This window comes from Cannabis sativa, chromosome 3 (genome assembly GCF_029168945.1).
Source record: "Cannabis sativa cultivar Pink pepper isolate KNU-18-1 chromosome 3, ASM2916894v1, whole genome shotgun sequence".
Taxonomy (NCBI): domain Eukaryota; kingdom Viridiplantae; phylum Streptophyta; class Magnoliopsida; order Rosales; family Cannabaceae; genus Cannabis; species Cannabis sativa.
The window spans coordinates 49,892,043-49,916,729 of record NC_083603.1 but is presented as its reverse complement, the minus strand read 5'-3'; the positions used below and the strand labels follow the sequence as shown (position 1 = coordinate 49,916,729).

Sequence of the window (24,687 nt, the reverse complement as noted above, 5' to 3'; positions counted from 1 at the left end):
GAAAGAAGTACAAAATTTACCTGTTACAAATTATTTATAAGATCTATCGTCAATTGGACTATGATTAAAATCAGATCATTGGATCATGATCTGTCAACAAGTTAATCATAGCAATTTAGATTAGATAAATAATAGGTTTGTTAAAAAATTTTGAATAAACAATATTAAATAAACAAACATTGTCCATGTAACAGATGTGAAATAAGATATTAATATAATTAAATTATTATTCTTAAACTAACCAACTAAAGGAAACTAATTTTAAAATATCTAGGTTTATTTGAATCAAAATTAAATTAAATATCTAATAAGATCAATGATTTGAAAGGAAAGAATCTTCAATATCACTTTCAGATCTTATAATTTAATAAAATTGAAGTAATAAAATAAACCAATTTTAAAATAGATTTGGTTAGATAATTATTATTTTAGGAATAAAATAATAAATGAATAATAATTACCATAATTATATTTCAAAATATCTCAAATTAAGCAATATTCAAATCTCTACAAAAATATCTATGTTATTTAAATAATTAAGATATGATTTATAAATTTCTAATAAGGAAAAAATGATATATATAGAAAAAATATCATTTTTATACTTATAATTTATAAATAATTAAATATTTAACAAAATAACAAATTTTTGAATTTGAAAACATTATGGTAAGTATATCTATAAAAATATCTATGTTAATTTCAAATTTATTAATTATTTAATTTGTCATATAAGATAATTTTAATATAATATTTTAAATAAAAAGACAAAGTTATCTTTTAATTTAAAATATCTTAAATATCAAAATATCTAATCTTATAATTAAATAATAAATAAATATTAAAGAACTTATCAAATTTTTAAATCTGACCATAATAGGAAATATTTAAAAATTGGAAACAATCCAAAATAGAAATATTTAAAATTAGAAAAATTCCAAATTGAAAATATTTAAAATTGGAAACATTTCAATTTAGAAATATTTAAAATTGGAAAAATGAATTTTGGGAAACAATCCCATGAAAAAATTAGATTTTTGGGGAAAAACCCCAAAAATCGCAATTTTGGGAAACTGCTGCCCAGGAGGCTGCAACTGCAGCCAAAATAGGCTGCATGACACCCAATATGCGCGCGGAGCAGGTGGTGACGCCGAGAAAACTCAGCGCTTGCAGGGACTTCGACCGAGAAGCCTCGGTCAGCTGCAGGGTGCACGCCCAGACTTACGCGCGCGGATGGAAAGGCTGATCCGAGGGTCTGGTGCGCATGAGTACCACCCTTGACAACCTTGAATCGCGATTTTCAAAAATTCATATCTTTCTCAATTTTTATCGGAATCGAGTTCCGTAAAAAACAAAATTGCTTAATTTTTCACAAGGAATCCAAATAAAATATTTTCAAAAATCGAAAAAATATTTTTCATGGAGAAATTTCGTACAGCACATACATTCATCAACTAACACATAAACCAACATGAAACCATCCAAATCAACACAGAAACATGCAATCATCGTTTTAATTCATATTACATGAAAGTAAATCATTACCATGGCTCTGGTGCCAGTTGTTGAAAATTATTTTACCAGGATCTAGATTTACTAACAAGTATGTTGGATTAACAACCTAATATGAATTCTAAAACAATGAAAATAAACACATATAAAGTTAGAAAACCTTACAGTGGGTGCAGCGGAATATTATGACTCCTTCCGTTCAGATCTCTAGCCCTTGATTCCTTTCTGTAGCAGAGCATCACCAAGATCTGAACCTGGATCTTCTTTTCTCCTTCTTTGATGCAGAAATTCCATAGTCTTCCATACTATGATTGAGATACCACTTGATGTGTGTGGGCACTACTCATCTCACAAGGATTTCGAAATTTCTCTCTATTTTTCTCTCTCAATTTCGTGGCTGATAGCATGCAAGAGAAGAGACACAAAGGTTGCTTTATATAGGGAGAAGGGAGAGCACAACTTTCCAAATAAAACAGTTTCCTTAATTACTGTGTAATCAATTAACTGCCTTATTTAGTGTGATCCACCACTTTCCTATTATAGCTAGGCTTTGATTAGCAATTACATGGCAATTAAAAAATAAAAATAATAATTGGGAAACACAAAGGAATGCTCGGCCATAGAGGGAAAATGGGCCTCACTTGGATTTTGCAGTTTCCTTAATTTTATTTCAATTTCTCCAAAAATGCCATTTTTCCAATTCTAATCATTTAAATGCCAAAACTAATTATTTAATAACTAAAATAGATTATTAAATAATATTGTCATTTAAAATAATTATTAAATGGACATACAAAGTCTCTTAATTAATAATTAAACCTAGAAACCCTTTTATTTACGATTTCATCCTTAAACTGTGAGAATTCATAAAGTAGACATAGTCTAACTTTTAGAATTATAATTGATTAATTAAAATCAATTAACTGAGTCTTACAAGCAGTATGGCCTCAACTAGTATGGGGACCATGGGTCTATATAACCGAGCTTCCAATAAGTCGAACCGAATTTACCAAGTAAATTCCCTAACTTATTAATTCCTCATTGAATCCACACTTAGAACTTGGAATTGCACTCTCAGTCATATAGAAACGCTCTATATGTTCCACGATATAGACACGTCATTAGTTATCCATTGTTATAACCCTAATGTGATCAATGATCCTCTATATAGATGATTTACACTGTACAGGATTAAATTACCATAACACCCTACAATGTATTTTATCCTTAAAACACTTAACCCTGTATAAATGATATTTCACCTAAGTGAAATGAGATCTCCACCATTTATCTTCGTTTGGTTAAGCTCGAAGGAAATCATCCTTTACTTCTATTTGCCAAATAGAAGCTATAGATTCCATATTTATGTTAGCGCTCCCCCACTCAATTGTATTACCGTGTTCCCAAAATGTACGTATTACCCTGATACAAAACTAGGCTTAACTAACAAATCAAAGAACACGAATAATACTCTTGAAATTGAGCCTAACCATATCAGGATTTCGATCATGTGATCTAGGATCAACTTATGATATTGAATTGAATAGATGTTTACGGTTAGTTTCAAAATCTAATTCAAAGTTCAATATCGGTCCATTCCGATGTATACTCCATACATCCGATACTGGTAAACTTTGCCAATGTCCTGGAAAGGACATAACACTTTTCCAAGGTGTAAGAATACCTATCGCTGATTATACCATGTCAGTCTAAATCCAGTGTTCTGACAAATCAGGGAATCAACTTTTGAACATATAATAAAGATTATATTCCACTGTGCTGACAACACTATAATCTTTAACCAACTCATATGTTCTAGACTTAAAAAAAATTCATACATTATATACACATATAATCATGAAATAAATCATGTGAACCATGCAACATAAAATGTTATTTCTGATCTTTATTAATAAGTAAATCTGATTATATGAAATGAGTTTTATTTAGGGCATAAAACCCAACAAGATCTTCGATCGGATGCTTGGAAGGCACCCAGGTTGACAATCTGTCAACCTCGACGTTGGGTGCTCGGGGCCCTGGGTGCTCAAAAATCAACTTGCTCTGAATCTAATTCTGATGCCTCAAACATGTCCATGGTATGTCAAGTCGAGGTCCCAATGCAAGTTTTGGCCACTTTGCACTAAGGCGATCCAAAAAAACTTAAACCCTAGTTAAGGATGTCAACTTGGGGGCCGCGTGAAAACCATAGATGCCTAGGTTGGCTTCTGGGTTGTAGGTTTGTGTAATTTTAGCTATCGGACCTTGTATTAAGCTGCTCCATATCTTCATGGTACAAAATATTGAAACATGATTAGTTGGATTCAAGTTATTGGAATCCAAACTTCCATTTCAGAGTTCCCAAAGTGAACTTGGGCGCAGGGGTAGGGACCCCTCCCAGGTCTACCTGCTGTGACTTAGGACTATTCAACTTTGAGATGTTATCTTTCTTGCTACATGTCAAATATTGATGTCTACGTCATTAGGACTAGTTTCCGAGTTAACAATATAGATATAATATCTATATATATATATATATATATTTCTAATGTTAATTTCTTAAAATTTATAAAGTAAGATTATACGTTTTCTCAAAAAAAAAAAACACACATATATACTATTTTTGTCAATTTATTAAAATTTTGTCTTTTCTATGAGCAATGTGTCTAATACGAGGTGATGCTTAAAAATTGATTAGTAATATTTTATAAAATTTATATTTTATTATGTGATCAGGTATTTAATTATACTAATAACGATATGATATCTTAAATAATATTATGAAAAATACTAAATAACAATCATGGTGTCTAGTAAAGTTCTTCTCGCGGGTTCTTGCTCTTGCAGCTGAGAAGCTAGTGCTATGGCTAAAACAAGGTCAAAAATTCAAGGGAGAACTCGATCTGCTACTAAGATAAGCAAGAAGAAAGGTGTGAAACTTGGATCTGAGTCAATTCAAACTACTTTGGAAGATGAACTTACTGAAATAACTCCTTTGGAGATGTTGGACGAGGAGGGGTGAAGGAAGATCATCCTGCGCTATGAGATGTTTTTCAACCTCCATTATCTCCCAAATCCTCACTTGAGGCAATTCAGAAACAAGAGGATGCCAAGAACGATTTTGTGCACTTTCTCCGAGCTAATGAGAAATGCAACAGTGAAATTGCATAAGGTAACTCCCGACTCCTCCAATTTTGAGATCTGGTTCTGTGGTGCATAACCTTGATAATTCCTTTAAGAAATCTGAGTCTAGAAATAGCAAAGTGAGGATTACTTTAGATGACATTGAGGAGGAAATCACATTCTGGAAACCTTCAATAGTGTGCTATGTCTTGGGAGCAAACCCCCCTTTGCATATGTTAGGCTACTTTTAGCCTATATTTTGGATTGATTTTATGTTCGCTTCTCACTGTTTTAGGACGGAATTACGATTGTTTTCTATGTTTTCAGGTTCCTTGGAATAATAGAGGTCTCGGGATGCAAAAGTCCAGTGAAAGACAAGTTGAGCCAAGAAAAACACCTTTTTGAGGAAAGATGCATATCTGGCGGCGGCTAGATCATGAAGGCAGAACCCAGAGCTTTTGAGGCTCCAGTCACTGCGGCGAGATACACCCTCGCCGCGGCCATATAAAAACTACAGAAGCGTAATTTTAAGCATCTATCTGGCCGCGGCGATATCCCGTACGGCCCAAGGGTAAAATTGTCCGACGAACCCTAAAAATCACTTATAAATAGAAAACTGCAATTGGAAGTCAGGGGAAGCGATTTGGGGACCTAAAAACACAGCAGAAAGCAACAGGAAGAGCGGAGTGATTCAAAGTGAAGATCCAGAATTCATCCACCAACAGTTTCTTTCTTTATTCCTCTTTAATTCATTTATGTTGAATATTGTCATAGGAATGGTTATGGATTTATTTCTGAACTAAATTTCTCATTTAGGGAGGATGATGAATGTTGTTTAATGTTTTTGCCTAGTTAATGCATAGTTGCCATTCTTCCATTCTTGTTTGTGAAATTATCTTTATTTGTGCTTAATTTCATGTTTAAGATCGATCACCTTGTGCATGCTTTATGATCTCAATTCGAAATCTGAAAAGTGAGAATTGAGAATGCTAAAATTGGATAATCGATGTTCTATGTGAAATGAGAGTATTCACATGACTTATGTGACAAGTAGGTTATTGCTTAATGTTGATTTATTGTTAGTTTAATTAAGAGATCAATTAGAGAACATGTGATTTAGAACCTAGAAGATCTGAAAAGAGCTAGGTTAATTTATAATCTTTCATTCACTTCAAGAATAGGATAGCAATTAGGAAAACAATTGGGTAAACAAACAATAGGATTCTCGTCCCTATCATCTCATCTTGCTCAACTTTCAATTGTGTTATTAAGTTTTCTGAATGACTTTAATTCTTTTAAATCATAAATACTTTTGATTTGCCAAATAGAATTATAAGTATAGTTTAGTAGTAATTAATCCAATTCCCTGTGGTTCGACCTCACTTGCGTGAGCTACTACTTGACTGCGTATACTTGCGTAGTGTTCATAAATTTCGCAACAAGTTTTTGGCGCCGTTGTCGGGGAATTGTATAAAGATTGATATTACATAAAATTATTCTAAATTCTGCTTTGGTTTATTTTTTTCTTGCTAATTGCTAATCTGTTCTTGCAAGATTGTTTCTATCTATTTCAGGAGTTTTAGGTGTATGCGCCGTCAAGGACAAGGAGTCATATTACCAGTTGATCCTTAAATTGAGAAAACTTGTAAGAGAAACAGAAGGAACAAGAGGCAAGAAAGAGTTTCAGCAACTGCTGAAACATCAGAAATCATGGATACTAATGTGAATGCTAATGCTGCAAACAATGGAGTCAATAACGGTAATAATGGAGGTGCCGTTGAAGATCAAGCTAATGGCCGCAGCTTGAGAGATTACATTCTCCCTACTCTTACGGGGGTGCAGTCATATATCAGGCCACCGGCAGTGGATGCTAACAACTTTGAAATAAAGCCTGCCATACTACAAATGGTGCAGTCTTCAATTCAGTTTGGTGGCCTCCCTTCTGAAGACCCCAACCTTCATCTATCAAACTTCATGGAACTATGTGAGACTTTTAAAGTCAATAATGTTAGTGATGATGCCATTTGTCTGAGACTGTTTCCATTCTGACTTAGAGAAAGAGCCAAGAGTTGGCTGAATTCCTTGCCACCTAACTCCATTGCCACCTGGAATGACTTAGCAACAAAATTTCTGTCAAAGTTCTTTCCTCCAGCAAAGTCTGCCAAATTACGAGGAGAAATCAACAACTTCCGTCAGCAAGATAATGAATCTCTCCATGAGTCTTGGGAGAGGTTTAAGGATCTCATAAGAAAGTGCCCTCATCATGGTATAGAGAAGTGAATGCTGGTTCACAACTTCTACAACGGGTTGGTTGGTAACACTAGAACTCTTATAGATGCAGCAGCTGGTGGAGCATTTATGAGAAAGAGTGCGAATGAGGCTTATGATCTGTTGGAGGAGATGGCCCTAAACAATCAGCAGTGGCCAACTGAAAGAAGTCAAACTAAGAAGGTAGCTGGTGTGCTAGAGGTTGATGCCATTACAAAGCTGACAGCTCAGGTTGAGGCCCTAACAAAGCTGATTTCAGGGCAAGCCAAGCAAGCTCAAGTGGTCTGTGAGATATGTGGAGGTCCCCATCACTTTTTTGAGTGTCAGGCAGATGTGGATGATTTGCCAATAGATGAAGCAAAAGCCATTGGAAATTATTCTCAGAATAACAACAACTATGGGTTCAACCAAGGAGGTAACCAAAGGAACAGTGGGTTCTATCAGCAAAGAAATCAGAACCAGCCTTAGAACCAACAGTATACTCAGCAACAAAGCTCTAGTGGAAATTCTAGTTTGCAGACAGATTTATTGTTACAATTCATGACTGAAACTAGATCCTCCATTAAAGATTTGCAGACTCAATTGGGGCAACTAGCAACTCAGGTAGCAACCCGTCCTCAAGGAAATTTGCCTAGTACAACTGAAGTTAATCCTAAGGAAAACTGCAAGACAATCACCCTGAGGAGCGGTAAGAAATATGATGGGCCTGAAATGATACAACCAGTGGATGAAGAGATTAAAGATCAACTAGAGCCAATCCCAACAACAACAGAAAAGAAAGCTACTGATAGCCCATCACCACCACAACAGTCTCCACCAATCAGTATTGATCATCATGTGAAGATACCTTATCCTCAGAGACTCTGAAAGACCAATCTAGACAAGTAGTTCACAAAATTTCTAGAGGTCTTTAAAAGACTAAACATTAACATTCCTTTTGCTGAAGCTTTAGAACAGATGCCGAGTTATGTGAAGTTCATGAAGGAGATTCTATCCAAAAAGAGAAAAATGGAGGACTATGAAACAGTAGCACTAACTGAAGAGTGTAGCGCCATTCTGCAAAAGAAACTCCCTCCCAAACTCCGAGATCCAGGGAATTTCACTATTCCTTGTACTATTGGGAAAATTGAAGGAATAAATGCGCTATGTGACTTGGGAGCCAGCATTAACTTGATGCCTCTGTCCAATTTCAAAAGGCTAGGATTGGGAAAAGAAAAGCCCACAACAGTGACTTTACAACTAGCGGATCGTTCTTTGACTCATCCTCGTGGGATAATTGAAGATGTACTGGTGAAGGTTGGTAAGTTTATCTTCCCTGCTGATTTCCTAATTCTTGATATGGAGGAAGATTCAACTATTCCCATTATTTTGGGAAGACCATTCTTAGCCACAGGGCGAGCATTAATAGATGTGCAAAAGGGGGAGTTAAAGTTGCGAGTGCAAGATGAAGAGGTCAATTTTAATGTTTTTGCCCCAACCGACATTCCTACCTGTTGCAAGATTGAGATGGTGAAGGGTTCTTTTGTTAAAATTGATAAGAAGAGAGCAAAGCCTAAAGAGCGACTTCGAACGATTCGGCGTCGTTGGAAAAGATTGATGTGTGGTAGTTTTGAAGGTGAGCTTACTCTTGTGCAAAACTCTAAAATCAACACTATTTGTGGTCAATTTTTTTCATTTAGTACGAGGGCTCTTTTGGATGAAAAGGGTCCACCAAACCCCTTCTGATGGGGCTCAGGTAAGTCTCTCAACCACAATTTTATTTTAACACATTGGGGACAATGTGCATCTTTAGTTTGGTGGGAGAGATTTAATTTTTTTTAGTTTTTCAGTTTATGTTTTCGTTTTTTAGTTTTTCAGTTTATGTTTTCGTTTTTTTAGTTTAGTTTTTGTTTTTGTTAATGTCATGTGTTGATAACTGAGCTGGAATATTGATTGACTTACTGTTATTCACTTGTGTAATGGACTGAAATCTTAACCGTGTGCTTGAGTCATAACTCTTTGAATTAAATTGGATGTGTATTAGAAGGTTGTTCATTTAGATGTCAAACATTTATTTTTGAAGCATATCACTTGTGTTCTATTTGGATTGTGGAATGATTGGCTTGACATGGAATAGAATTTGTTTGACATACTCTCTTGAAGTGAAATCCTTGATGATTTTTGTTTGGAAAATGATTTAGGCAAGTTTTCTTTAGATCGATTGAGCCTTTCAAACCTACCGAAAACGTTTTATCCTAGTATACCCAAAGTTGAGCCTTAGCCTATTCTAAAAACTTTTCACCACTTAACTAAGCTGAATTCGTTATCCTTAACTCTTTTCACCCTAAACACACCTTATTATGCCATAAGCCGTTAAGCATGTTTGGGGGGATAAATTGTTGTAAGTGGGGGAATAAATTTTGCAGTAAGAGATTGAAGAAAAAAAAAATAATAAAGTTATTATGTGTTGTGCCTCTATTAGAAAAAAAATAGAAGAAGAAAGAAAAAAAATGGAAAAGTAAATGCAATAATTTCTTCTTGAGAATCAATTGTGAACAATTGGGCAGGCAAATAGGAAAAAAATTGGCAATCTCTTACTATTTTCCTTGGGGTATGTGTAAAAGTAAAAAACGGATAAGTGTGGGTGCTTGTTTGGTATGATTGAGCTTATGGTATAATGTAGCTTAAATGACTTTTCACCTACCCGTGTGCCTAAGCCATGTTGTTATAACCGAAAAAGACCTATTGATTCCGAAGAAAAAGTTGTCAACATTAGTGGAGAGAGGTGTGTCATCCAAACTTATTGATCATGGGTTAGCGGAATGTCGGAAAGTGTAGAATGGTTGTGATATCAATGTCAAATACGATGTTTTGTGTTTGTATGAATTGCTTACTTCTAAATTGTACATCCAAGTTAGTTCTTAGAGTTAGCGAGTTGAAATTCTGGTTATTGATTGCTTAAAGTGGTGCAGGTGGTGGTAGCAGTTCAATCGTTGGAAAGTTTAGTTATCTACTGCATTGTTTTTCTTTACTTTGAGTCTTAGCTTTACTCGAGGGCGAGTAAAGATTCAGTTTGGGGGAGTTTGTTAGGCTATTTTTAGCCTATATTTTGGATCAATTTTATGTTCGCTTTTCACTGTTTTAGTACGGAATTACGCTTGTTTTCTATGTTTTCAGGTTCCTTGGAATAATAGAGGTCTCGGGATGCAAAAGTCCAGTAAAAGACGAGTTGAGCCAAGAAAAACACCTTTTTGAGGAGAGATGCATATCTGGCCGCGGCTAGATTAGCTTGGTCGCAGCTAGATCACGAAGGCAGAACCCAGAGTTTTTGAGGCTCCAGTCGCCGCGGCGAGATACTCCCTCACTGTGGCCATATAAAAACTACAGAAGCGTGATTTTAAGCATCTATCTGGCTGCGGTGAGACATAGCTTGGCCGCAGCGAGATCCCGTACAGCCCAGGGGTAAAATTGTCTGACGAACCCTAAAAATCACTTATAAATAGAAAACTGCGATTGGAAGTCAGGGGAAGCGATTTGGGGACCTAAAAACACAGCAGAAAGCAACAGGAAGAGCGGAGTGATTCAAAGTGAAGATCCAGAATTCATCCACTAACAGTTTCTTTCTTTATTCCTCTTTAATTCATTTATATTGAATATTGTCATAGGAATGGTTATGGATTTATTTCTGAACTAAATTTTCCATTTAGGGAGGATGATGAATGTTGTTTAATGTTTTTGTCTAGTTAATGCATAGTTGCCATTCCTCCATTCTTGTTTGTGAAATTATCTTTATTTGTGCTTAATTTCATGTTTAAGATTGATCACCTTGTGCATGCTTTATGATCTCAATTCGAAATCTGAAAAGTGAGAATTGAGAATGCTAAAATTTGATAATCGATGTTCTATGTGAAACGAGAGTATTCACATGACTTATGTGACAAGTAGGTTATTGCTTAATGTTGATTTCATGTTAGTTTAATTAAGAGATTAATTAGAGAACATGTGATTTAGAACCCAAACATAGTGTTTTCTCATACACCATAGCAGCGGGGTATAACCTGTTTTCTCCTACTGCTACTAGTCTGAACTGGTGCGAAGAAGTATGGAGCAGATTGAACACTCCTAAACATAGTGTGATTTTGTGGTTAGCAATGTTAAACCGGTTAAAAACTAAAGACAAGTTACTGAAGTATGGGATGCAAGTGAATGAGAAATGTTGTCTATGTGAAGCTCAAGCTGAAACAAGTCAACATTTATTTTTTGAATGTAATATTGTTGTTTAAGGACTGTAGGAAATAAAGACTTGGATAAATTAGAATATTGTATCAATCAGCCTTCCCCACTTGCTGCGATGGATAGGCAGAGCCAAGATTTCGAAATTTCGAAAAATGGTCTATGTTGCTGCAATTGCTGGGCTCGTTTACAACATTTGGAGGCTGAGAAATAATGTGATTTGGCAGGATGTTTCTTTAACTTCTAGCCGAATTGTTGAAGACACTAAGTGAATTGTTAAGATGAGAGTTGCAATGTTTTTACCAAAAAAGATTAATGTTGTAGATAAAGATTGGTTCAATGCTCTATCATGTGAAATTGTATAAAAAGATTTGTTGATGTCTAGATTGTTTAGGCTTCGAATGGGGTGCTAATAGGTTGTAAATACTGTTTTGTGCAATATAATATCCTGATTTATAAAAAAAAATCATGGTGTCTAGTATTCATATGAATGTAATATTACTATTAATGCAATTTATTATCATATCCTATTTATTTTTAATTTAATAAAAATTATAAAAAAACTTAAAATCAATTATAAGACATAAAATCATAGAGGTACTAGGTAGTGACAATAATAACCGCAAACAAAGAAATGCTAATATATATGGTCAATTTACCATATTTACGAATTGTGATCATCTCCACCGAAAACATAAAAAGGAAAATCTCATCCTATTAGTTCATACGTCTAAAATATATGTAACTAAATTTACTATTACACCAATTATAAAACTACGTCAATTCATACGTCCAAATTATCTCTTATTACATCGATTAGCTGGCTAATAGTTTTAATTGAAATTACTTTATTTAGAATAACTGTATTTTGATTTTAAAAAAAAAAATGAAAGAAAATATAGCTACAATATATATATATATATATATATATATATATATATTTATATATTTTGACATGAAATATAGCTACAATATAATATAGAATGAATAAGGCAAAATGCTTAGGGCAAAATCGTGAAAACAAAATGGGTCTTTGGAGGAAGTCGGAAAGGGAAGGTGAAGATGAGCTGTAAAGTTTCAATATTAATCAATATATCAGTGAAAAAAAAAGAGTAAAATTCACATAGATTAAAAAAAAAATTGAAAATAAATTGTTTAGTATTATTATAATTTAAGGTTATGGATGGAGTGGGGAGAGAGGCGGTGCATGCGACTACTCGACCACGTTATATTGTTATCTTTGTGTCTCTTTGTCATCCATGTTGTGGATAAGATATAGCATAAAAAAAAAAGAAGATTAGATCCTATTTATTATTACCATCAATTATTATTCTTATTATTTCTTTCACGTTACGCCCTTTCTTATTCTTACCAAACCTTTCCTCTTTATTTTTTATCATTACTTTCTAGAATGTAACTTTTTTGCTTTCTTACAACAACAACAAAAAAAAATTATATCCATTTGATTGTATAGGTAATTAAGTAATTGTGTCGGTTCATCTTTATGGCTTTCAGCGCTTCAACATATTTACGAGAGCATCATCAATTTAGGGTAATTATTTCATACATTATTTTTTTTAATATTTTTTTTTTAAAATTTATGGTTTGAATTTTAAAGTAATTTTTCTAGTAATTTCTATGTGAGTTGCTATACGATTTTTTGATCGCGATTTAAGTTGTTCCGCTAGTTACAATAAAAATTTTTATGTATAATTTCGTAAAAAAAAAAAAAACCTATTTTAGAGTGTAAAAAAAAAACCCTATACTCCTTAATATTAAAAAAATAATTTAAATTAATTTTTAAAAAGTTCACATTATTTTATCTAACTATATTTTTTAAAAAAATCATCTATAATTTTTTTTATATAATTTTTATTTTAATTTTTTTAAATTAATATTTTAAATATATTTTATTTTATTTTGTAGGTATTTTTTTTAAAAAAAAAATGTGAGATGGAAGAGAAAAATTAAAAAATATATATAAATTAAAGATATATCTTTCATATAAAATAAAAATTATTAAATAAGATGTATTGATAATTCTATTAGGTACAAATAAACTTCCTGGTAGATAAAATGAAATGCAATGAAAATAATTTAAAATAAAATGTAAAATATGTTATTGTAGTTTGTTTGGAGAAAAAAATTCTCACTCCCATAATAAAAAGTGAATTGTAGTTGATAAGTATTACACGATTGTGATAAAGACTTTGTAGATGATTATAAAAATCAAATCACTTGAATTGTATATATTATACGTTTTGACGTTCCTCTCAAAAACAAAGTAATTCTAGTTAAATACAGCTTTTAGTTTAACTCATATAATTGTATATTATTTCTTTCTTCATGATTGTGCAAAAAAAAAAAAAAAAAAAAGTGAAATATAGCTTCGTAACGGCCATTAATTGATGGATTATGAACTTAATTACAGAGTATTGCAATTAAATACATGTGGTGCTTTGAAAAATAATAACGAATGATATTCTATTAAATTAAATCATGTGTGTTCAACATTTAATTCTGCTAATAACGATAATATAATGTAAGTAGTTGAGAATTAGTTAATACCTTTATACTTAATTAACGGTTAATTAACAAGTTAGTTAGACTTTGTTTGACAGTTGTATTTTCAGCTATAATTGTTATTAACTAATTTTTGTAAAAATTTCTATAAATAAGAGATCAAAAAGCCAATTAATTGATTGAACATTCTTCAGTCATTTTATTCATCTTTTTCTCATTATATCTCTCTTTTTCTTCCTTAGCTCAAGAACTCAGGTTTTACAAAGTTCTTTTATGGTATCAGAATCATATCTAATAATAGCAATCCATTAGTTAGATTAGATCCACTAGTCGAAGTTCAACCTACAAGAAGAGATCCACTAGCAGAAGAAAGATTTGCTCAGCAAAATTCACCAATCAAAGCTCAACTTGTTCTTCCTAACACCAATCTTCTTCCTTTGAATCTCAGATTGGATTAAACAAACTACACAATCTGGAGGTCTCTTTCTCTTGCTGTTACTCTTGCGTATGAGCTAGATCAATATATTCTTAGCCTGAATCCACCACCACTGAATCATAGGACCCAATCCACATAACTTTCCTCCTTTATGCATCTCGAGGAAATATGGAATATAACAACCTCCTTAGAGGAGACATGAGAGTTCATGCCAACAATGATGCAAATCTTGCATTGAGTAGTCAAAATGTGCCACACATGACGATCATGACCCATCTCTGCGACCACCTCATGTTCCAAGAAATATAGGGGTCGATGTCAAGAAAAAAGGGGAGAATCCTCATCGAGAAAGGCGATAACCTACTCGAGAGGCGAGTTACCCTTCAAGGTCACAAGCTACCACCACATATTTCCAATTGGGGGCACACGAAAATCATCAACAAACTTTCCTCAAATATAGCAACAGCACCGATTCATTAAATTGCTCCATAAGTATTTATGATGACATTCAACCTTGGTCCTATCAAGCACATTCCACTAATCCTCAATACCATGGGGCAAGACCAAGTGAAAATATATATATGGGCATCTCCAAAGAGAAGATCTCCATTTAAAATATCCTTATGTTGGTAATCGTACCAACATCCCTCCTTTTCAAGGAGCCAATCCTCATGTTGGTAACCGCACCAACATTCCTCCTTTTTAAAGAGCCAATCCTCATGTTGGTAACCGCACCAACATTCCTCCTCATCAAGGAGCCACTCCACATGTTGGTAACCATTCCAACAATCCTCCTCTCCCTACAAGAGTTGATTGTGGTATACCAAATGGAAATCCTCGCATAACATTACTTAAGAAATAACTCCAAAAACTTTTAAATAACAATAAACTAAAGAAGTATGAATTTGATGAAGAAACAAAGCCATTTTGTACCTTATATCTTGGCATTATCTTACCTTCCAGAGTTTGAAATGCCAACTACAACCAAGTATGATGGGACCGCTGACCCTAGGGTCCACATAAGTGACTTCAATACTCTCATGCAAGCACACGAAGTGGTTAGAGATTTAAAATGTGTGTTATTCCCTGCTACCTTATCTGGAGCTGCATCCTCGTGGTTCAAAAAGTTTAAAAGACACTCTATAGTGTCATGGGACCAACTCTCAGATGCTTTCAAAAAGGAGTTCCGAGCCGTGAGAACCTGCAAGCTTGAATGTTCCTCCTTGGCCAACGTGAGACAATTGCTAAGAGATAGTTTGAAGGCCTACATCAACTACTTCAACATTGAAGTTACCAAAACTCATGGCATCGACGATAGTGCAAGAATGATGGCACTAGGGGCAAGTATTGCCCATGGTTCCATATTTTGGAACAACCTTCAAGGAAAGAGCGCGCGCACCAATGACGAATTCATGAAGCGGGCACAAAAATACATCAACATTGAAGAGGTGAGGATAGCAAACAACCTCCCTCTCTAATCCTTATAGCCCGCTCAAGCCGCATTAGCGCTGCCAGAACTTACTAATGTCATTATGGCTGCTAACTCTTTTAAACAACAGCAAAAGAGAAGGTATAGATGACAATGACCAAAGTCCCAAGAAGAGTAGGAGTGATGGCCCTTATCACCCCCTGTATTTAGTCTACACTGAGTTGACAGAAACCCAAGAGGCCATCTATGTGGCGAATGAGCATCGAGTTCCATTATGAGTTCCTAAACCCATGAAGCATGATAGAGCCAAGAGAGATGCTCAAGATATTGTCAATACCATAAGGACATCGACCACACAACCAATGAGTGTCGAAACCACAAAAATGAAATTGAGACTCTAGTACTTAATGGGACACTTACCCATTATGTACAGCATAATTTTCAAGGAGCACATGTCAACTAACTGAAACTCTACCAATAGAGCGAGAAGGCATTTAACATTTCTTGAGTTTTTCTACCTTATTTTTGTTATGAATATTTTACCAGGATTTAGATTTACTAACAAGTATGTTGATTAACATTCTAAATATGAATTCTCTAAAATAATAAAATAAACACATAAGGGTTAAGAAAACCTTACATTGATTACAGCGGAATATAATGACTCATTTCATTCAAGATCTCTAGCCCTTGATTTCTTTATGTAGCAGAGCATTATCAAGATCTGAACCTGGATCTCTTTCTCTCCTTCGGGTTTGGTTACCACCGTCTTACTCACTATGATTGAGTACTTGACTTGCTATGTGTGGACATGGCACTCATTCACTCAAGGTTTCAAATGGTGAAGAACAATGAAGGAGGTGAAATCACTAAGGAAGGAACTCTCTCATCTAGGTTGAAGGCAATAGTTAAATTGACATTAGAATGAGATGAGAGCATCATGTTCCTTTTATAGTATTTTAACTAGGGCTTAGGGCTGAATTATACGGATTAAAAATAAATAAAATATTACGCAAAAATTACTTCTAGGCTGTACACTCAATGGACCAGTTTCTAGTTAGATTTTTGTCACTTTACTTCAATCACTTATTCTTCTTTTCAATAATACTATATTTTCAAATTCAATCCTATAAATGCCAAAACTATTTATTTAATAACTATAATTAATTACTAAATAAAATTTTCATTTATGTAATTTATTAATTAGACAATACAAAGTCTCTTAATTAACAAATTGACCCCAAAACTTCTTTTCTTCACAATTAAGCCCGTGCTTAGTGAAAATTCATAAATAAGACATAGTCTAATTTTAGAATTATAATTGATTAATTAAAATCAATTAACTGAGTCTACAAGCAATATTATCTCAACTAGTGAAGGGACCATGGGTCTATATAACCGAGCTTTCAATAAGTAGATCTAGAATTTACCAAGTAAATTCTCAACTTATTAATTCCGCATTGCGCCACTATAGATTTGGAATTGAATAGCACTCTCAGTTATATAGAACGCTCTATATGTACCACGATATAGATATGTTATGATTATTTATTGTTACAATCCTAATAGTCAAAGATCCTCTATAGATGATCTACATTGAAAAGGGACAAATTTATAATTCTACCATTCAATGTATTTTATCCTTAAAACACTTAGCTACCTATAAATGATACTTCAGTAAACTAATATAATTACTGAAATGAGGCATCAATCATTTATCTCTATTCATCCAAGCTCGAAGGAAATCATCGTTTCACTTCTAAATACTTATAGAAGTGATAGATTCCATATCAATGTTTAGCACTCCCACTCAATTGAACTACCATGTCCTTAATCTGTATGTCACGAGAAGATCCAATTGGTCGACTTTAACAAACAAATTGAAGAACATAAATGATACAACTAAGTTGAACCTAAACATATCAGGATTAAGATCCATAGACCTAAGATCAACCATTGATATTGACTTAGAAAGATATAACGGTAAGTTTATGATATCTTATCCAAGTTCAATATCGGTCCCTTCCAATGTATACTCCATACATCTGATACTGGTAAACTTTGTCAATACCCTGGAAAGGACATAACACCTATACAAGGTGTAAGTATACCTTATCGTTAATTATCACGCCAGTCTAAATCTAGTGAACTGACAAATCATGGGAATTAAACTTTTGAACATATAATCATGATTATATTCCACTGTGCTGACGACACTATAATCATGAACAAATATGTATACATATTTATATATATGTTCTGGACTTAATAGAATTTATACATTAAACATAATCATGAAATAAATCATGTGAACCATGCAACATAAAATGCAATTTCTGATCTTTATTAATTAGTAAATTTGATTATATTGAAATAGATTTTATTTAGGGCACAAAACCCAATAGTTTTTTTGTAAAGACACCTTTTGTGTAATTTTTAGTTAATAGACTATTACCTTTATTTTTTAGAATGTAAGTAGCTAAACTCACATTTATAAGAGTGCTACAATAACCAGATCTTTTTATATATGCCAAACCCACAAAAGAGTAAAATAGGATAATATACTTTACATATAAACACCCGGGGACAAAAGAGTGTGGACATAACTATGCTCACAAAAAAAAAAAAATCTCAAAGTCATTACCGAGATGCCACTTTAAGTCCATGAATATTTTTTCAAAATTTCACCTCGGACAGGGGGCAGTCAATATACAGACGAGATAAAAGACAAGTGAGGGTGCTCTAAGGAGCCATAACTCAGAAAATTCCACTTAACAATGACATCTCAAATGGCCTACATTTGAGACTTTGACAAGTGGGTCGCGTGCTAAAATCGAGTACCCAAAGAGTTAAGGCACATGCCAACAACTTGCTCGAACTAGCGAAAACGCAAGCCACCATTGGCAACAATTAATGTTATCTTTAAAACTCCGTGTTACAAAGATAATAAGCATAAGAATAAAATGAGCGCCAAAAAATATATTAAACTTAAGTTCCAAAGTTGTCGAGATATAGAATAAACTAAGTTATAAATGCTCAAAAAGTTCCAAAGATGTGAAAAAGACTTGTTAATCCTAACTAATAAGCACTCCACAACAGGTGAACATATACAAACCCACACATGTGGGTCACAACATATATGCACAACCAAAAAGTGTATAAGAAGAATAAGAGAATTTAACTCTGTTCACGGCAGACCTTACTTGCCAACTAACTTGAGCAAGAGATGTAACTCTACTCAATGATGAGTTTGAGAAAGGGATAAAACTCTACTCAATGCTCAAAACTTAAGCAAGAGATTTTAAAAATCCATAAAAGTTTCAAATTCAAGCAAGAGATATAACTCTAATCTGAATTAAAAAACTTAAGCAACAAGTTTTAAACCTTGAAAAAGTCCCAAAATCGAGCAAGAGACACAATTCTACTAGACATTCTTCTTGAGGGTCCCATGGCACTTCTAGAGGGCTCAAAAATGTCAAACAACCATTTGGTACCGGGACTTACACACCCAAGTGTGCCCAAACTATGGTTCATGGGCCCGCGCAAGCGTTTTCACCTTAGAAACCTTAATCCGCTAAGGAAACTAACAAGGAATTTACTTATTTGGGCATAAAATAATTTAGGTTTGTGCATAAAATCAATATGGCATCAAACCCTAATCCGCTAAGGAAACTAACAAGGAATTTACTTATTTGGGCATAAAATAACTTAGGTTTGTGCATAAAATCAATATGGCATCAAACCCTAAAAAAAAAAGGCATATGCACCCACTGCCATATGGAAATGGTAGTGCCCATCAATATTAATGGGCGCTGCCACAAGGAAATAACAGTGCTCTTCAATTTTGATGGGCACTGGCACAAGGGAAAAGTAGTGGTTGCATTTTCAACATACATGTATCAAATACAAATGATAAAAGTCTCCTAAGGCTTCATAAAGCCCATATGCGACCACTGCCACTCTTTGGCTCCAACTAGTGGCAGTGGCCTCCCGTTAGGGTTTCAGACATCGAAATGAGGTTTTTGGGTCCCAAGACCTAAAAAATATGACTCAGCATTAAAAAATAAGTCAAAACACACCTCGAGGGTCTGAGAACATGCATGTTCGAGTACTCCCATTTGGCCATGGTAGTGCTCGCAACTGGGACAAGACAACATAAACTTCCTTTAGTAAAATGGGCATAACTCTCTCAATTTTTATCTAAATGACCTAGATCAACTTGCATTGGAAAGATAATTTCAAGACGGATCAAAGTGTGTATCATAGTCATGGCCTAATTCTAAAGTTATCGGGTCCAATTGACTCACAAGGAAGACTAGTATATTTTACTCGGGAATTGAGTAATGTGGTTAAGTGAGGGGTGTTGGAGGACACTGCTATTGCCCATGTGGCATTGTATGCGAGCATTGACACTCCAAAATACATGTTTTCAATACTTATCACCAAAATCATGCATTTCCAGCCGAGAGGTGACATCCCACCACTCTATTTTAAATTGGTGCACCCTCAATTAAAAATAATTAATTTGTTAATATTTGTAGGATATTAGCCTAGAAACAAGGAGATTTTTATAGATATTTATTTTCTTGTAATATTTTAATCATTAAAAAGAGTGGTATACATGATTTGTTAGTGAGATACCCCGACATGTGGGGGATCACTGACAAACCCTACATCCTATATATTGATCAAGTAGAGAGGCTGGGAAAGGGACTTTTTGGGAACTTCTTTTAGACCCTTCTTCTTCCTTTTTGGATCTTCTTCTTTGAAACCTTCTACTTGAAACTTACTTGACGGTAACCAAGAACACCATACACATTCCTTCATATTTTTCATTGAGTCCACCATACTCAATCGACACCAAGACCTCAAACACCATTGATACACACTCTTTTTTCTAATTTATTGGTTTATTGTTTCCAAGAACCATATAACTACCAACTTTGATCAAATTTATGAATATTGAGTCTCCCATGATTCCTATGTTCGTGAGTCTCGATTAAGATTTCACCTAAAAATCATTTGATGTACTTTTATCCACACACTCTTAAGAACACAATTCTGGTGTGTCAGATCTAATCAATAAAAACACAAGTAGACGTAGCCCAATTATCATCGCGACATGGGGGTGAACTACTATAAATCTCTAGTGTCCAATTTATTTATTGTGGTTTTATTAGTCAAAATTTATTCATCGTAGTCCTCTATATTTTTACGATCTTCTTAGATCAGTTGACGAAAAATCGCGTCAACAAAATTTATGTCTTAGTATATCTAAAATTGATCCCCACTTTTTTTAATCATTATCGGTTTATGAGGTATTATGTGTTATTCATTTTTACTCAATTTGTTGTGGAACTAGTTTTATTTTTAATTATTTTTCAATGTTTTAGGAACTGGTTTTCTCTTTATTTTTTAGTTATAACTTATTTGAGTTATTCTGTGTTATTTATTTTTATTTTATCTTATAGAACCGATTTTATTTTAATTATAACTGGTTCGAGTTGTTCTATGTTATATGTTCTTATTCATTATATTATAGAACCAGTTCTATTTTAATTATAATCAATTTGAGTTATTTTGTATTATTTAATTTTATTCATTATGTTATAATAAAACCGGTTCTATTTTAATTATAACAGATTTGAGTTATTCTGTGTTATTTGTTTTTATTCATTATGTTATAGATTTGTATCTACTATTTTAATTTATATCTGAGATATCTAATTCCGGTAACTTTTCTAACAATGATGATAACTCTGGTGACTTTTCCAGTACCGATTAATTTTTTGGTGATTTTTCTAACACCAATAACTCTTTCGGTGACTTTTTCGGCGTTAGTGTCTGCTCCAACGACTTTTTTAGTGATAGTTGTTATTATAAATTTTACTAACTTTATTTATAGTGTTTTATTTAATTCTCATATTTTAATTATTATTTATTTTTAATTCACATTTTTTTTTGTATTATTTATTTCTATCATGTAAAAGTCAACTTCATTATTTTTATCCATATTTATCAAAAAAAATCTCATAGGTAAGAGTCCAATACAGAAATTTACCACGATTCTTATCCTTATAAAACGTTACGTGATCCGTCGGGTGCATTATTCCTTCTTCCTAATTTTTGTTGAGAGAAAAGGAAAGAGAGTTGATTAGGTCTCAAATAGGGTGAGTGGCATAATTGTAAATTTACATGAAATGTATACCCTTCTTAAAATAGAAAAAAGAATAGATGACAAGGATCTTTAAATGACTTATTATAAATAAATAAATTTGATTGTATATAAATAAATAATCTTCTTCCCAATGAGCCTCATCCTATGTTATCCAAAACTTTTGCCCTATCTTTAAACTTTGGGGTTGGCCCCACATTCCCTCAAACAAACACAATCTAGTACCGACTTTTCAAATTTCACACTCAAAAGGCCAATCTATGTCCTTTGGAAGAATTATGTAAGATTAAGAAACCAAAACCATTCATCACGTGGGACCCACACCTACTTTGGCAAATCTTGACATGCCACCTCACGCACTTGCTTGCTGCACTCTGGTTGGTCCTCCCCACACGTGTCTACCATGTGTTCATTTAGACTTTTCTTTCTTTCTTTTTTGAGTAATTTGCGGCATAAATACCTAAGTTTTATGCCGAGTAGCAGATAAATACCTAAGTCCTATTTTTGGCGGTAAAAATACCTTCCGTCACACTCTTGGAACTTCTGTAGGTACCTCTCCGTTATGTGCCAGATTAGTGTCTACGTGTCACTTGTTCATTAGTCCATGTCATTATTATTTTTTATTTATTATTTAAATATTTAAAAATGATTTTAAAAATATAAAAAATAAACAAAAATAAATATAATCAATTTTTTTATCATTAATTCTTATATATTTAAAAATTAAATAAAACTTATTTTTTAAATTAAAAAAATTACACAATTAACAAACACATAGTCATAGTCTTCTTCCTCATTGTCTTCTGAGAACCAGAGGTGCAAACCAAAGAACACCCCCCATCGTCATCGTCTTCTTCCTCCTCACCAACAACAGCCCTATTTCACATACCATATCTGCTAAAATCACAGAAAAGAACAAAACTCAGAACCTCAAATCGTCTTCTCCATTGTGTTCTTCATCTCCCTCACCATCGTCTTCAACCAAAAATCTCAAAAAAATTTCTCACCCAAAACCATTCACAAACATTCTCACTAAGAGAAAACTGATCTAACCAATTTTACAATCATTACTTGGTGGTTTGGTTGTGACTTTGTTGATAGCAGTGGCTGTTTTTGTTGTCTTGAAAAAGAAAAAGACCCTAGGTAAGTAATTATAAGACTGTATATTTTATATAAGTCTATTACAAATGAACAAGCAATTAATATATAGAAATTATTTTTGTAGCTTTATTTAATAAATTTATTATAACATTAAATATTGCAGATCCCAGTGCTCATAAGAATGCATTTGAATCCTCAAAACGACAGTTTAGTTACTCCGAGATCATTACAATTACAAACAATTTTGAGCGAATTCTTGGAAAAGGGGGATCTGGAACCGTTTACCATGGCTTGATAGATGACAATACTCAAGTAGCTGCGAAAGTGCTTTTTTCTACTTTAATTCAAGGTTAACAAACTCTACTCAAATATCCCAAAACTGAAAAAAAAAAAAAAAAAAAAAAAGTAAATTTCTCCCACAAAAATTCTCATCTATAATATCATGAAAAAGAAAATATAAAAGGTAAAAAAAATACCAACACTCAAGCTTCCCAGATCCATCCAAATGCCGTCCTCTTGTGCGATTTTCTTGACTGCACAGAAACATCATCCAGTCCTCTTGTGCGATTGCAACATCATCGTCATCCTCTTGTGCGATTGCAACCCCAACACTCAAGCTTCCCAAATCCATCCAGATGCCCAGATCTCAACCTTGTCGTCCTCTTGTGCGATTGCTCCGTCCGGCTTTGAGCAGAGTGAAATCGAGAAAGAGAGGGACTGAGAGAGTGGATCGAGAAAGAGAGGGATTGAGGGAGTGGAGAGAACTCAAGCGAGATCGAGAGGGAGAACAAGCTTCGGTGGGAATCTCGTCCATCAGTTGTGGTAGAATGCCTCACCGGGGTCGGGCGGAGGTGCGCCGGAGATGATACCTGTGAGAAGAGAGAGGAGGAGGCGATAGGTTAGGTTGAAGATGAAAAAGGAAGAAGACGGATAGAGAGAGAGAGTAAAAGGAAAAAAAATATTTATTTTTTTATTTTTTATAATTTAAAATTATTTTTTAAAATATTAAATGATTATTTAAAATAAAAATAAAAATAAATCTACCTGGACCAATCACAACGTGCCATGTAGGTACTGACCTGGCACTTAACGTCCAGGTACCTACGGAAGTTCCAGGACCCTAACAGAAGGTAATTTTACCGCCAAAAATAAGACTTAGGTATTTATCTGCTACTCGACATAAAACTTAGGTATTTATGCCGCAAATTACTCTTCTTTTTTTAACAAAACTTAGAATTTCTCTTATTTTCGTGTGGATGGTATTTCACATTTGTTTTAGGATTTAATTAGAGGTGAGTATAAAATTTAAAAAATTGAAAAAATCGACGAAACTGAAAACTGATTTACTGAATGTTATTGGAATCAAAATCGACGAAACTGAAAACTAAAACCACCGCTTACAGTTAAAACCACCATTAAATGGTCAAGTTTTTTTTTTTTTTGTAATAAACCGCTTGAAAAACCCGAAATCGATATATATATTAATTTATTAAGTTTTTTTTTCATGTATTATAGTTACTAATAATATATTATTTTTTTTATTAATATTAAAGCTAAAAGAATAAAATAATTAGTTTTTGAACAATTAATTTGTATATTTGTAGTTATAAAATGTAGAATAATGTATTTATAGAATAAATTGGATTATTTTTTATAAAAAAAAAAAAAAAAAAGTTCAGTTTGGACAGTTTAAACCGACCAAACCGAAGTTTAAAACGGTCAGTTTTAAGATAGGTTCTGGATTAGTCGGTCGGTTTTTAAATTGCACCAATACAGATCAAAAACCAAATTTTAGATTTTTATATAAAAAAAAAAAACCAACCGATGCTCAGCCCTAGTTTAATTCACGGATGATGTCATTATGATTAATTTAGAGTGAGTTTACTAGGGCTGTACATCGGTCGGTGT

General features: G+C 33.5%; 1 long non-coding RNA gene and 1 other non-coding gene across 2 annotated transcripts; both read right to left on the bottom strand.

Moving 5' to 3' along the window:
• Positions 1 to 6,798: 6,798 nt before the first annotated feature.
• LOC115711779 (small nucleolar RNA R71) lies at positions 6,799 to 6,905 on the bottom strand. Its single transcript, XR_004010655.2, has one exon. It is a non-coding gene; the product is annotated as a small nucleolar RNA R71 (small nucleolar RNA).
• A 15,403-nt stretch (positions 6,906 to 22,308) lies between these two features.
• Positions 22,309 to 23,717, bottom strand: LOC133035783 (uncharacterized). Its single transcript, XR_009686878.1, has 3 exons — positions 23,256 to 23,717; positions 23,065 to 23,158; positions 22,309 to 22,798 (listed from the first exon to the last, which is right to left on the bottom strand). It is a non-coding gene; the product is annotated as an uncharacterized LOC133035783 (long non-coding RNA).
• Positions 23,718 to 24,687: the final 970 nt, after the last annotated feature.